Source organism: Centrocercus urophasianus, unplaced genomic scaffold (genome assembly GCF_019232065.1).
Source record: "Centrocercus urophasianus isolate 14NV4802_14NV808 unplaced genomic scaffold, USGS_Curo_1.0 seq_17, whole genome shotgun sequence".
Lineage (NCBI taxonomy): Eukaryota > Metazoa > Chordata > Aves > Galliformes > Phasianidae > Centrocercus > Centrocercus urophasianus.
In genome coordinates, this window is record NW_024884722.1 from 9,220,676 (window position 1) to 9,235,317 (window position 14,642).

Here is a 14,642-nt window from a genome sequence, read left to right on the forward strand (position 1 = left end):
AGCACGAGCTCTTGGCAGGGTGCTAAAATTGCTGTGTTGCAGTAATACTGTTTGCAGCACTACGCAGTGACACCTAAGAAGCAGAGCATATCTGTGGTTTCTTGCAGTAATATCACTGCTTTAGAAAACTGCATTTTCTTAACTATAGTTCCAACGAGGTCACTCACCATATCATTACTGCTGCTTCATTATGTGCTGACTGGAAACAAACTAACATCAGAGCCACACACACACAAGACACAAACACGTCTGGTTTAAACACATCTCGCTGCAGTTCTCACAAACTACATCACACCAGACAGCTGTCACTGGTTCACACTCTGGCCAGCCAAAGATACAAACAGTAGCATAAAACTCTGCCCTTCCCTACATTTAATATCTAATACATTAACAACCAGGTGGTAGAGACACAAAGTGAATCCAAACCTTTAAAAGACGGTATTGAACAAGGATAACAACATCTCTAGGCAACTACTGATCAGTAAGAGTTAGGTAAGTGTCACTAATCACTGCCCTGTTTAACAGCTCTGTAAGGCAGTCATGAGGGAGAGGTGATGGCAATCTGCCACCAGTTCCCAAAACCAGACTCTGGTTTCAGTCACATCACTGCGTCGACACTTTCCAAGGAAATTCAGGCTGCTTTTGGTGAAGTTACTCATAAGCCACTGAATGTTTCAGCACCAAAACAATGATGGCACAACGTTTTGTATTCCTTACACGTAAAATATTCCCACAGACATCCAGAGGAGTTCTGCAGATAGAACACACGCAAAACCAAGTCTCAAGCAAACATGCTTTGTAACCCCAAATACAGTCCGTTTAGGAATAGTTGGTGAAAAGTGGCCCAACTGCTCGAGGTTACGCTTTGTTGGTGGTGGGTTTTTGCCTCCCAGTGCCTGTCCCAGCCTGCGGGCTGCAGGAGTGGGAGACCAGAACACCAGCAAGTGAAAACCGCATCGCATCCCAAACGCATTTCGGCATTTAGGAAAGATGAGCTTCAGAACCTCTCTGCAAAACAATCCCAGCCACGAACAGGATCCAGGCTCCAGAAGGAGCCTGCTTTAAACTCCAGCAGTCAAAGCAGAGAGCGAACCGAGACGTGCTGCAGTATTTACGCAGCCATTATAATGCAAATACGGAAGGTATTAGAAAGGCCATTTGCATTGGTGCCCAGCCCTTCAGCGCAGCACAACGCCAACAGAAGAACAATTAGGATGCATGCCTAACACAAAGCCTCCGACCACGGGGGAGGCAGGTCCGGATACAGCATCTACGGCATCGCCGGGCTCCGTGGAAATGGTGCCTTCTGCAGCCCTCCGTCTCGCTCCTACACACAACCTGGTAATGCAGGAGGGCACGTGGAAGTTGAGCACGGGAAGGTAAGCAGGAGCACAGCTATCTGCGAGCACACACACACACACACAGGCCATAGCTGCGTGCTTTCCTACACCATCATTTGTGTAACAATAAGGGAATCAGGCTCTCGTGTACATCCACTCAGACACAGACATCCTTTCAGAAGGAAGCCAAAAAGCAAACCGTTATGCTCAAGTCCCTCAAGTCCTCTTGGTTTATTTCATACGTCCACCTCAACAGCAAAGCAACACTAACAGAACCAAGTACAAACACGTGTCAGGTTGGTTTAAGAAGTTCTCTGGCCACTCACAGCAGCGTGTGCCTGCACCAACCCGCAGCCCCTCACCATACCACTATCTGCATGGCCACCATCAGCTCTGTCACACTCCGTATTTCTCCTGTACAGCAACACAGACCCAGGGCTTCAGCTGCACAGAGCCTAAAACATGCCAACATCAACCACGTGCTACTGAACTATTTAAAAACAAATCAACACTGCACAATTACAAAGCATATCCATTACCTAGAGGTTAAGGATAGAAAAATTTGTAGTAATTAAAGTCCCCTTTTTACCAGGGGATCGTTGTTTCACTGCACCCAAACTGCCTTTACTGAACAAAACTTTGTGTCAGGCAACGCTCAGATTTAATAGCACATTATTTGCATTTCACAATACAGTCAAGCCCAAGCAATGCAGTAAAAACAAAAGCCAAGCAAATTAAGGTCAATGGCTAATACTGCAAACATTACCTTCTTGCTATACGTTTTATCTGGGTGGGTTTTGTAACATACCAGAACTACTGTATCAAGCAAACTAAAATATGTCAGCAGTGGGATTTTAGTGTAAACAAGGGCTCTTCTTATCTCCACAATCTAGCTACAACTGGCTGCTTAATCTTCACTGCTGTGTCCTCCCCAGCCCTCTCTCACACAAACAAACCCACCAGGAAAAAAAAAAAGGCAGAAATATCTCTGCCAATATGCAGAGCTGCATTCAATACAAATAAACACAAGATATTACAGCAACAGAGGGGAGCACGAAGCAATTCCAATAAATGAGTATCCAAAAACCTCTGCCATAAATATATATATGTGTGTGTGTGCACAATAAAAAGGAAGGAATGAGCCTCAGAGCACTGTGAGTGGAAGGGAAAGCTGAGCAGTGGGGCTAGCCATGGGCTGGGGGCTGCCTGAGCACCAGCCCTCACTGGTGGAACTTCAGCCCACCTGAAGCCCACTGGGGAGCTCACAGTGATCCCCGAGTGCTGGAGGCAGAGCTGGGCCCAGGAGCAGAGCACAGTGCCTGAGCTGAGGGTGAGCTGCAGGGCAGAGCGGGGCGAGGCAGATCCAGTCCTCCATCCACACTGCAATATAGGAGTTTTCCTCTTCAGACATCACTGGAAGAAAAAAGTGGCTCGTGTTTAGCACCTACCCAAATTCCGTACAGCCATGCGATGGAAACATGTGAAATCGTTTCGTTCAGTTTCATCTCCTTATCACCCAGCAAAATCCTCCCAAAAGGGAGTGCAGTTATTTGCACAGCTTCCTCAGTCTTGTCAAGCACAGATCACTCCGATCCCTCGCAGCAGAACAAACAGAGGATACTTTTACACAATTAACATGCACGAGCATTACATATGCATCCAAGCACATGCATCCACCTATTTCACTGGCATTACACGGCACTGGGAGCAGCTGGCCACGGCGATAAGCAACAATCACCATGCAGAAACACACATTTCTAGAAAGCCACAGCCAAGAAACAATGAATCCAAGGCTTTCCTAAAAGGAACACACACAGGAATCTTCTGAGAAAATCATTTCTGTTTGCAAGCTAAGAGCACGTAAAGAGAAAACATCCACAGGCTGAAGGAATGCCCCGTGCCACACACAATTCCTTGAGCAGAACGCACAGTCAGGGCGATCTCAGTGTCACACAACAAAGAACGTCCCCTCCTGCATCTCCCACCAGAGACGTGGCACACGGGGAAGGAAAGCTCCCAGCTGACTCTGCCTACATCGCCCCAGGATTGCTCTGTGTTTCCAGAAAGAGCAGAAGAGGGACATGGCAGAAGGCAGCATCCTCACTGGGGATGTGTTCCTCAAAGGCTGCGGGTACAAGGAGAGCTTTGTCTGGAAGCATCATGCTGTGCTACAAGGTTAGATAACAAATTAGTTCTGCCTGATGTACACGTTTTGCCTTGCCACATGTACACAAGTGCTGATGGCCGGCAAATATTAGCCTAAAATTAAAAGGTATCCAGCCTCACCTTACGAAAATAGCCTTCCACCCTCCTTACCCAGAACAAAGAATAATCGCACAGAAAACCAAAATAGTCAAGCTCAAATCATTCAAAAGGGACTAAGAGGATAAGGGTGCTACTAAGAATGTATGCACAACAGCATATTAATAAATTCATAGGATACAGCAAATCTTCCCCAAAACCAGCCTAGGATTATATCGAGATCACCATACAACATATGTCTGAGATATGGCTGTAAATAAGCGTTACTTAATTTGAACACTTCCTACTTTAAGCCCTCAATTTTATAAATAGAAGCACCCAATAATGCTTAGTGATTTAAAAGAAAACAGTTCAGAAGGCAAAAAGGAAAACAATAAGTAGAAAGTCAAACGTGAAAACAAGCAGACAGGAGAAAACCGAGAGCCTGATTCTAATTATTAAAGGCAACAGTCCAAAAACGAAGACTGAGTGCCGCAGCAATGACACCACACATAATCACAACTCCTTATCAACAACGCTCTGCCTCAGAAGTGCCTTTGTGTACGCACATGTGCACGCTGCACAGCACGTAGAGATTCCACAGCCCCATCCCAAACACATCCATCAAAAATCACTACTGACACTCCAGCACTCGGTAACGGCTTTGTCACACGCCGCGATTTTCGTTTCATTCCCACACCTACTGCTCCATCAGCAGCACTTCGCGGAACTTCAGCCCAGCGGATCTCCGCACCGCCGGGCGCTGACACGGCCCTCCGCCTTCCCCAGGGCTCCCGCAGTTCCGCGTCCGCTTCGCACAGAACCGCCGGGCGAAAACGCGCTCCGAACGCCGCGAAAAGCCGTCGGCGCGCCCTCGGTGCCAGCCGTACGTGGTACGCTGTGCGCGCCGCCCGGCCAGACGGGAGGGCGAGGATTTCAGAGGGACGCCGGCCGGCCGGAGCCGCCACGAGCAACAGCCGAGCGCGTGAAGCACGAGGAGAACCCCGCGCCCGTCCTGGGGCGGCACCCGGCCCGACGCCCCGAGTTCCTCCCAGCCCGCAGCCCCCGGTACCGGGCGGGAGCAGAGGTGAAGCTGCGGAGCTCGGCTTCCTCCTTTCTTTCTTCTTTTTATGCCGCCTTTGGGGCGATGCCACCACTCGGCGGCACGTCGCTGCTCAGCACCCCCTGCCCAGCACCCCCAGGTTGCCCGCCCCCACCCCCGCCCGGCGCGGTACCCGCCGCCCGGCCCTCCCTCCCCGCCTTTGTGCCCGCGGCCTCCCGCCGCCAGGCCCGCCCCGCCCGCTGTCAGCCGCCACCGCCTCGGCGCAGCCCCGCGGCCCCGCCGCCAGAGCCCCGGCCCCGGCCCCGCCGCCCGCCTACCGTGCGGCTCCGCCATCCTCCTGCTGCTGGCTGGCTGGCTGGCTGGCTGGCTGGCTCGCTCACTCGGCCCCCCCCTCCCCGCCCGACCCGGCCGCCCCTGCCGGCCACCGTCTGTGCGCACCGAGCCGTCACGGGACTCCCCGCCCACGGCCCTCCCGCGGCACCGTGGAGGCGGGCCCGCCGAGGCACGGGGTGGCCATCTACTTCCGGGTCGCGACGCCGCCGCCATCTTGGCCGCGGGCGGAAGTGGCCCCGTCGCCCCTGGAGACGCTGAGGCGCTGGCGGCCGTCCGGGGCGCGGCCGGGCGGTGACTCCTTGAACCGCGCCCCTTGGCGGCCCGGTGCCTCACGGAGCGTTCCCGTTCTCGAGGAGGCTTCGCGTCCCGGGGAGCTCCTGCCGTGTTCTCCCTGCGGGACCAGAGCAGCGGAGCTCCCGCCGGCGCCGTGTCCGCAGCACACGGGCCCGGCCTGCCCGGGCTCAGCAGGGCTGTGCACCCGGCTTACCTGCGGTCTGCCCGCTCCCCTCGGCTCGCTTCTCAGTTCAATATGCTTGCACGCTCTTTTATTAATAAATGCTGGACAGTGTTAGAAGCAGGATTGGCTCTTCTGTATCATGGGGCACAGGGCCGAAAACAGGTGAAACGTAAAACTGAAAATCTGAAATGAAGCGTGGCAGGACAACGGTCAGCCAGCAGGGAATCAGCCAGCAAATGTACACTGTTAGCTCCACCCTTCTGCTGCAATTCCTTAAATATGTACTATGAGATTAGACCGATACTACAGTAACGCTTGTGCCAACAATCAAAACTAACAGACATTTCTGCAAAGGCAGAGTTCATACACGCAAGATTTGTTTTTAATCTGCACAAATTGAGTAGTTAATTTTATATCCACCCACGGGATGTCGGGTAGCTGAGCTCCGGCTCAATTTCAGCCCCTAGCAGCACCATTTCTTCCCAAATCTTCACTGACACAGACCTGAGCCAGGAGAAAAGACGAGTAAGGGAGATCAGCATCCTAAGCAGTGTTTGTCCCTTAGCATTAGATCACACCAGCTGGCCCGTATTTTGAATCTCATAGTATTTACCTCTGAGTACCTCTCTGTAAGACAGCAAGTCAAAGGCTGCTCAGCCTCCATTTCTATAGGAAAACTTATAGAACTGGGAGAGGCTCTTGAATTACTGCCATTCATGCTGAAATGAACAGCAGGGCAAATATAATTAACAAGCATTTCATAACTGCATGTGTACACAGACTGAATTAAGGTTTCAGAGGCATTTCATTTGAGCATTGCCTAACTTTTAAATGCCTGACTTTGCAACCATAGTAATGTTCCTTTAAAACATGTAGCATTCCCCATGTTCCTAAAAGGACTGTTGTGGTGCAGATCACACAGCATCACGGCACTTCCCTGGGTCCCCAGCACTGCTGGTACCTCCTCATGTCTGACACAGACCTCTGCCCCCCTGCTTCAAAAAGGAGCAGATGACAGCAGTGACTGTTATCCTGTATCTAGACCAGCAGTGGAGGGGGAGGAGTGCTGGAATTTGGATTATTCCGTGGATTCATAAGACCATTCCTAAGGCTATATAGTATTTACACAGTTGTCTCAAGCATGTTTCTACAAAGCACCGTGATTTATTAGCTAGCTCTTACACAATGAACTAAAATACTGTAATTAATTTGTTAAGCTTGCTTAAGCTGACCACAAGATCAATCCAGCAACTTCAGAATCATCTTTGACTGAATTCAGATACCTCGGATATTATAGCCCCCACCTGCCTTTTCTTAATTTAATTAAATTTAATTAATTAATTTAATTTTTCTTAATTTAGTGGCTGCCGGACTGATGAATTGACCTTTTCTCTCTTGTTCATGTGGCCTTTTCACTACTTCCTCCCAACTGTAATTTTATTTTTTATCTAACTACAAGCAAGCCCTCTGCTCCCCCAGCAGGCAGCTGCTGCCGCCTCATCCCAGGGCACTAAATTCTCGCTGTCTGGGGCAGACCAACAAGAGGCAAATTCTTTGCTGGCTGAGCCACAGTGAAGGCCAGCCTCGAGTAAGCCCTGCTTGGCTGCCAGCCTGGAGAGCAGAGATGGCCCAGCAGCACATCCCCCCATCTCACAGCCTTTCCTGCTGCCCAGCCTGCAGCTCTCCCCACTACTCCTCTCCCTTCCCCTCTGCCTATGCCCAGCTGACACCTTCAGATGTCCACCACCTGCCTCTCCTTTCTTAGCATCCAACAGTGCTTCCAGCTCCAGTTCCCTATGCCAACTCTTCATTCAGTCTCCTTTGTCCAGTTCTTCTAACTTCCTATCCCCTGTGACTTTCTCTGCACTGACAAACAATTCTGCTGACTGCTGTCCCTCCCCTGCTACTGGTTCCTTGCACAGATGATCTCAGCATAAAACTCCTCTAATTCCTGATTACGCTTTCTTTGTGAATCTCAGCCTCCCTCCATCTCATCTCAAACCTCCAAATTCTCAGTTTAAGTTTCTACCATTCTTTCATCTACACCTCACTCTGCCCTGACCTTCCCATCCTATTCTATTCTTTCTCCTTTTCCTGAATTGTCAGTTTATGACAAACTTGGCCTCAGTCTCTCAGCCAAGGGTTGCAGCATGTTCATTTGTTCTGTGGGAAAGAAGAAAGCTTTGAAGGCTGATGGCACGACAGTCACCTTTTCATTTTTGTGAGCATCATATCCATCATGAAAATAGCATAAGCCTTCATCATGGTTTTTCTGTCTTCACCTTAGATGTAATCCTGGCTGTACAGCCATGGTCACAGGTATGCAGAAAGTGGGGAGGCTGGAAGAGCTGGCACAGCCTAAATGGGGAGAGAGGGAGAATATGAGGCACAGAAAATGTACCTGGGGGAATGAACATACACATCCAGAACCACTGGCAATTCCTAGGAACCAGCACTGGGACAGAATGGCCAACAAGATCCACCACACTGAAGAGAAAGACTGCCCACCAGAGCGAAAGCTTCTGTTGCAATACAAAAGACACAAAGAAGGGGAACCTCAAAATGTGGTTCTCTGCTGAGGGACTACAGTGCAGCAAGATGTTACTATTTTTTACTCTGTTCCTTCTCTGTGCTCAGTCAGGTCTGCTCAATTGAGAGACAAGGAATTCTTTCTACTTTTTCTTGCTGTTGGTTCTACAAAGCAAACACATAAGAAAAAAAGGATGGAGTTTGTTCCACATGCCCATGTCCTCAAAACCAAGCTTCATGGTTTAGGGTTGCAAAACTTCCACGTAAAACAGTTCTGGGCCTGCCATCTTCAACTTTAAACTCATTAGCAGTTATGTATGTTTGTGAGTTTCAGACACACATTCTAGGTCCTACAGGAGGTGTTCCAAATGGATCAATCCTGAAGCATCCAGGATGTCATGCATGAGATTATTTTCTCTGATTTACTAGTAAAAGTGACAATTTTTTTCAAGTATATGCTGTGTCCTAACTGCCCCAGGGCTGGCAGTTCTGCAGCTTATTTAGTGCAAGGGGAAACTGCAGATCCATCAGGCTACCAAGCAAGCTGATCTTCAGTTACACAATCGGAGAGCCAACCAGTTCAAACAATTTATCTTTCAAAGTTAACACTACAAATGAGAGAAACCAGCAAGAGCTTTTTCATTCATAATAGACAATACATTGTATTTTATTTTAGCATAGATTTTCTAGGTGGGATAGTATCAGCTGACAGAAACTTCTAATTTTCTCTACAGTAAAAGACAGGGCAAATTAAAGGCTTCGGTTTTCTGTACTTTGAAAAGGGAATAAGGCTGGAATGAAAACTCATTTAAACTGAAACAGATGCTGATTATTTCAGCCCAGTCAGGCTATCCAGAAAGAAACCAACATTTCCTGACTCATTTCATTTCTCTGGTACCTGCTAACCTATTCCAGGAGAAGCCAAAAGGATGGAGCAGGATGCAAAAGGACACGCTGTGCACTGGTAGACAAGCTTCTCTCGGCTTGGGTCTGCAGCACCTCAACCACAGTAAGCAATGCGCCTACCAGGGACAGCATAACTCTCAAAGCAAGGAGGAGGAGGAGTTTGGTACTCACAAAAGTGGCTTTAAAACTACAGAGGTTAAGTTTGCCTAAGTTTGACTCCATAGTCAAGATGATAAGAGTTTGTCAAGGCATTCTGGAACATATTCTGATGAAATCACTTTTCCCCTGACCTCCCCAGGGACCCTGGGGAATTGAGCTATTCAAGGGAAAAGCCACTTCCTCCCAAGGAAAGTGCATTCAAGTCAAATGTGGCCATGGGTTCACCAGCTTCTTGCATGCCACACATTGCGGTTGGACTTGGATGCCGTAGCAGCACTGCAGATCTACATGCCTGCAGGTGATACATGGCATCTCCTGCCATGCTACCTGCTCCACCTGACTCTCACATCAGACTTCTAAAGTTGGCTGGCACCAGTGCTCTGGTGCAGCAAGGCTTAGATTTCGTTCACACTGCATGTCGTTTCTTGCCTTCAAAGGTCCAGGAACATTAGTACCAGGCTGACTGGTATGGCACGGTGTGCAGCCCAAGTTTTTCTTTGCTGAACTTCATAAAAAGCTGTATCCTGCCCCTGCACTGTGTACAAGAGGGAGCAGCCTTCCATCTCCCCCTCGTCCTTTATGATCTTCCATTCCTCAATAGGCACAAGCATAGCCTATCCTGCAAAAAAGAGAGCCTGAAGCCAACCAATTCTGTAGTTTATCATTTCTAGCTGATAAAGCTGCAAAGCCAAAGGAAAGAAGCTACTGCAGAAGCCAAAAGGGGGAAAGGTCTCTGGGAGTGGTGGCCCCAGGAAGGCTGAACAGTTTTATTACATGTTTTTCTTAAGATTAATGGGTACAGTAATCTCAGGAAAAACAACTCGACTGTGTCCTAAAAATTACTGGGAGTGGCAACACGTCCATGCTGAGCTGTGTGAAAAGCCAGTTGCCCCATGCCCAGGCAAGCACCATCACCAACAGGTTAACCAAGGCCAGAAGCAGCAGCAGCTTTCCTTAGATGACATCCTGTCCCTGTTGTGAGCCTGCTGCCTGAAAAGTGGAAGATGGAGATGAGCAAGAACAGGACAGTCCCTATGAAACAACATCGACAACAAACCGTCACCACCAAAACAACCCTCCATCCCCCCAAAAAAACTCACCAGTACCCACAACCTTCCTTCATGTTCTCTCAAACAAAAAAGATTTTCTTCAAAAGGCATTTGGGAATGGAAAACTGAGTTGGAATAAAATATGTGCCTGTTGGTCTTAATAGCTGCAGCTCTGCTATCTATTTTCTCTCCCTCTTTCAGACTGTCGACAGGGACCGAGTGTTCTTCTGGAGCCAGGGATGGATTTCCTGAATGGTGACAAATAGCAGTAAAGCTTGAAGTCAATTCCACAGTGAAATCATTATATAAATTGCTCTTTCCAGCAGGAAAGAGATGGATGAAAAATAAATCAGAAAATAGTATGAAATGAATAATCTTACAGTTATGGGAAGCCGGAAAGTACAACCCCAAAAATGATGCTGGCTCAGTCAAGGAGCCGAACACTATAAGGAGCACACCTGCAAATGAAAATCTCAGTTGACAATTTATGAAGAAATAAAATAGGATCCTGAAAGCTAGATCTGTTCAGATGGACAGTGATCTTCCAGGAGGACGTCATCAAACTCCTGCCAGGAGAGAGGCAAACTAGGCCAGAGTGAGTGCCAGCAACCCTAGTATTTCGTGTTGGTGTAGGAGCACACAGCTGCCTTGATACTGATCTGGTGTGCTAGGTGCTGCACAAAGCGTTTTTCTGGCTCAGAGACTGAAAGCTGAACTGAAGACCAGAAAAACAATGTGCATTTGTCACTGACACAGGGAAGGGGAGGAAAGAAAAGCAGCCAACAAGCTGCCACGTCTTTTACAGGCCATACAGACAAGGGGAGCATTGGAGAGATCTCAGATTATTTTTTTCTACACATTAATATTTGGTTAGTTGCAAGGCTTGGTATAGAAGCTTTAGAGCTGTCTGAAACGGTGCTGGAACTCCCATGGGGATGTTGCAGGGTGAATCTTGGGACTGAACTGACATCTGGTACTGCCCTAAAACAGATCCATAGGGATGGGCTGAGGAAAGAAGGCTCCTGGAGCTGAATGCATTCAATGTGGAAGAAAACAGAGCTGGGAGACAGAAAAGGAAGAAGTGGCACAGACAAAGCGACAGACTGAGAACAGTCCTGCACTGTGAGGACAAGGGCTTGGTTATTCGAGTTTTCTTTCCCTTCCTTGTTTCTCAGGGGCAGAGCCAAGTTTCAAAGGATAATAATACAATCATTTGACTGTGTTAAGAGCTTTATGGCCAGAGTTTACCATATGTTAAAATATTGATTCTATTTCTAACACACGCTTTTGACATAGACATTATTTTTTCTGTATAGAAGACCGACTTCTGCATACAAAAGCCGGCACTTCAAAGCAGGATCCAGTGATGCTGGATAAATACAAAGCGACGTGAGTGAAGCACAAGTCTCAGACTTTTTCCACTCAATTAAATAAAGATAGCAGGAGAGACAGTAAGCAGTGCGTGGCAGTGAGAAGCTGGAATAATTAAACAATGATATGACAGAAGGTGCGTTTACGGGCAATTACAGCATGTCTCTGCTGGCACTTCAAGGCACAAGGCCAAAGACTTAAGCGATTGAAACCACACAAGTGGAGCAGCAACCTCCTAGAAACGCCATTCTGGAGCACCTAGCCTGCGAGCCCAGAACGGGGCTCTTACACAGCCACAGGAGAGCAGTGGCCTCTGCTTTCCCTGGATGTTACTGCTAGGGATAGAACAGGGAGAGCAGCTGGTCAGAAAGCTGTCTGCACCCTGGGGAACGTATGGCCAGGCGCTCGTACTTGCATCCATAGCAGGGAGAGACAGAATCTTTGAGCTGAGGAAGGATGTCTCCTCCTTGTCTTGATGTGTACAGCTTGAGAACAGCACTGCAACAAACAACAATGAATTTAAAATGAGTATATTCAGCAGCCTGAACTAGAAGAAATCACTTATATGTTAACAGCATTCCAACAACAAGCACAGGGTTAAACACCAGGCTACGAAGCTTAAGGCCTTGAAGGCATTTATGATTTCCTCAGGGAATCACAGAGGTTTTCTGCTCCTCCCTGGATGCCAACCCATCTCCTCCTGCTGCCCTGAGGACGGCTCTGCACCCCCCCTACTGCTCAGCAGCTTAAGGGAACAACTGCATGAAATCTGTGCATGCATTTCTGAAAGCATCTGTATGCATTATTCAACACACGTTAGTCATGCTGGTACACCACATTTCTGACTTCATCAGCACATACAGAGGTGAAACAAGCTCTAAATGTTCAGAAGAGTAGAAGAGAGACCTCCCTGAAAAGCAAACAGAGATAGGTGTTGTTAGAAGCTTCTTAAACTGTCAACGAAGTATTTACTTAAATTACTTAAACTCAGAGCTGAAAACTGCTCTCAAGATGAGCAATTTTCTCAAAGTGTATTTTTTAAACACCCTTTGTCTGGAGTTGCATGGTTATACAGGACGTTCAACCAGATTTTCCTTTTTAAAGTAAGGTCTCAATCCAGACTTTCTTGTTGCACGAAAAGGAAAAAAAAAAGAAAGAAAAAAAAGAAGGAAAGCATGAACTTGAAAGGTTCAAAAAATCAGAATACAAATGAAAAGCATTAATATGTATGAAGAACAAAACCAAGACTTGTAAACAAATGGGACTGGCTTCACCTGAACACTTTTTTCTTCTACTTAGAATGTTTCTCAGTACTTAAAATAAATGTTGTCTTATTTATGCAGTGGCATTCACAGCAAGCGACTGCCACATTATGAAACTCTCTGGATTCCAGCAATGCACATCTCTGCTGTCTGTCGCACTCAGAATATCTGGATAAAGGAGGAGGAAGACAAGCTTATCATTTACACAATTATTGCTGGTTTTGTGGTCGTGAGGCTTTCTGCAGAGTACAGGAATAACTTGTTTGAAACACCAGTAAAAAAGGATGGAACCTAGAGTGCGTTGTCTCTGGAAGTCTGCTCACCCAGTGTCAGACACCATCTGGCTTCACCCCAAGGCACAGCACACAGTGAGGGCACAACTTCAGGCCTGGGCGAGGTCACACACCAATCGTGCCGTCCCACTGCAAGCACGTCTTGCTACCATAAGAAAAAGAGCCTGTATTAGAGTACAACGACCCCCAGATGTAGGAAATGGAATAAACAAACTTAAACCAATATAACTATGCTTTCCTTAGCAGAACAAAAATGGAGTCCTTCATACATAACTGGAATATCAGTTAATTGCAGCTAATATCACTCTAGTGGATGAACAGTAGTCTTTCTCAAAGCCAAAACCATCACTGCTTTTCAGGCACCTTGAAAAGTACGACCCTGAGCACCCAGCAATGCCCGTGCCTTTTTCTCATGCAGTCTTTCCAATCCCGAAGATAAGAACTGTGTTTTCCTTAACGAAAGAACTTTCTTAAAAGCAGACTTACCAGAGACTGCTGAAAACAATCCTCATAATCACTCTGCCACGGTGCTACCAGCTTTCCAGATAGGCTGCCAAGCCGGCATTTGACTAAGAAAATAGGTTTAGCACAAATCTAGATTCCTCTTCTCAAGCACTAAAATGCTTAAGTAGCACATCCAGTTGACCATTGTTTCTTATCACCAAGCAAACAAACTTCGTTGGCAGGAAAACTGCGTTTACAAAGCGACTCCCTGCAGGACTGAGATGGGCTCTGGTTGCTACAGATGCCGATCCTCATGGTCATCCACAACGTCAAAAAACCTATCCCACAATTTGATTTCAACGTTTTGCTTTCAGTTCATTTTCTCTTTCTCTGCAGACCAAATTTATTACCACAGGAGTAACTGTTGGTTTCACAGCACACAATTTTCATTTCATAACTATTTAAGACCAGAGACCTATTTAAGAGCTGGCTACGAGAGGGGAAGGATCTCTTCTGGAGATCACCTCTCTTGGTGTTTTGTGGTGAGCTCTTCCACTTATTCTCTTTTGTTATCGTTGTCTACTTTGCTTAACTCTCTTGATTATATTGTGATTATAACATCTTGATATCTATTGATTATACAAGGGACCATCAGTTTCCTACTGTAGGTTGCCTTAGAGGAAAAAGGAAATAGTTCTGGAACAATGCAGACAGGCTTTAAATAACTGTCAGAGAGATGCTGCTTACTGGAAGTTAAAGGTTTATCCCAGGTCTTACTGTAGACCATAGAGTGCCTTAGGTTCCATAGCAGACAGCAGAGGGAAGCACATGGCCAGCACAGAATTTATCACAGAATTGTAAGAAGCTGGATTTGGAAGGGAGCTTTAAAGGCCATCGGGTCCAGCCGCCTACCCTGAACAAGGACACCTACAGCTCCATCAGTGCTCAGAGTCCATCCAGCCTGACCCCGGCTGTCTGCAGGGACGCGACACGTGGCCTCTCGGGGCAACCTGTGCCACTGCCTCACCACCCTTACTGTGAAGACTTTGTTACCTGCAGACCCTCGAGGAACCCACGGCCAACACAAACAGTGCGTGTGGGAACACAGGCAACTTCACTGGCGAGAGCTGCGGTACGGCAGCTCCGGAGGGCGGGCCAGGCCCGTCCCGAGGGCTGTGAGCTGAACCTATCCGCA

At 47.6% G+C, this 14,642-nt stretch overlaps 1 protein-coding gene and 1 long non-coding RNA gene across 5 annotated transcripts in view; both read right to left on the reverse strand.

Moving 5' to 3' along the window:
- SHOC2 (SHOC2 leucine rich repeat scaffold protein) overlaps positions 1 to 5,617 on the reverse strand; it is a 61,357-nt gene extending 55,740 nt beyond the window's left edge. Inside the window, exon 1 of one of the 4 annotated variants that reach the window (XM_042818113.1) lies at positions 5,465 to 5,617. The gene's annotated coding sequence lies outside the window, so the exon portion shown is untranslated. Of the gene's footprint in view, positions 1 to 4,285; positions 4,308 to 4,653; positions 4,708 to 4,961; positions 5,003 to 5,464 lie in introns of those variants that run through there. The other 3 variants (XM_042818114.1, XM_042818116.1, XM_042818117.1) reach the window with 3 other exon arrangements.
- A 177-nt stretch (positions 5,618 to 5,794) lies between these two features.
- On the reverse strand, positions 5,795 to 13,956 carry LOC122159970. The gene is made up of 3 exons (XR_006168716.1): positions 10,129 to 13,956; positions 7,644 to 7,792; positions 5,795 to 5,938 (listed from the first exon to the last, which is right to left on the reverse strand). It is a non-coding gene; the product is annotated as an uncharacterized LOC122159970 (long non-coding RNA).
- Between the last annotated feature and the right edge of the window lie 686 nt (positions 13,957 to 14,642).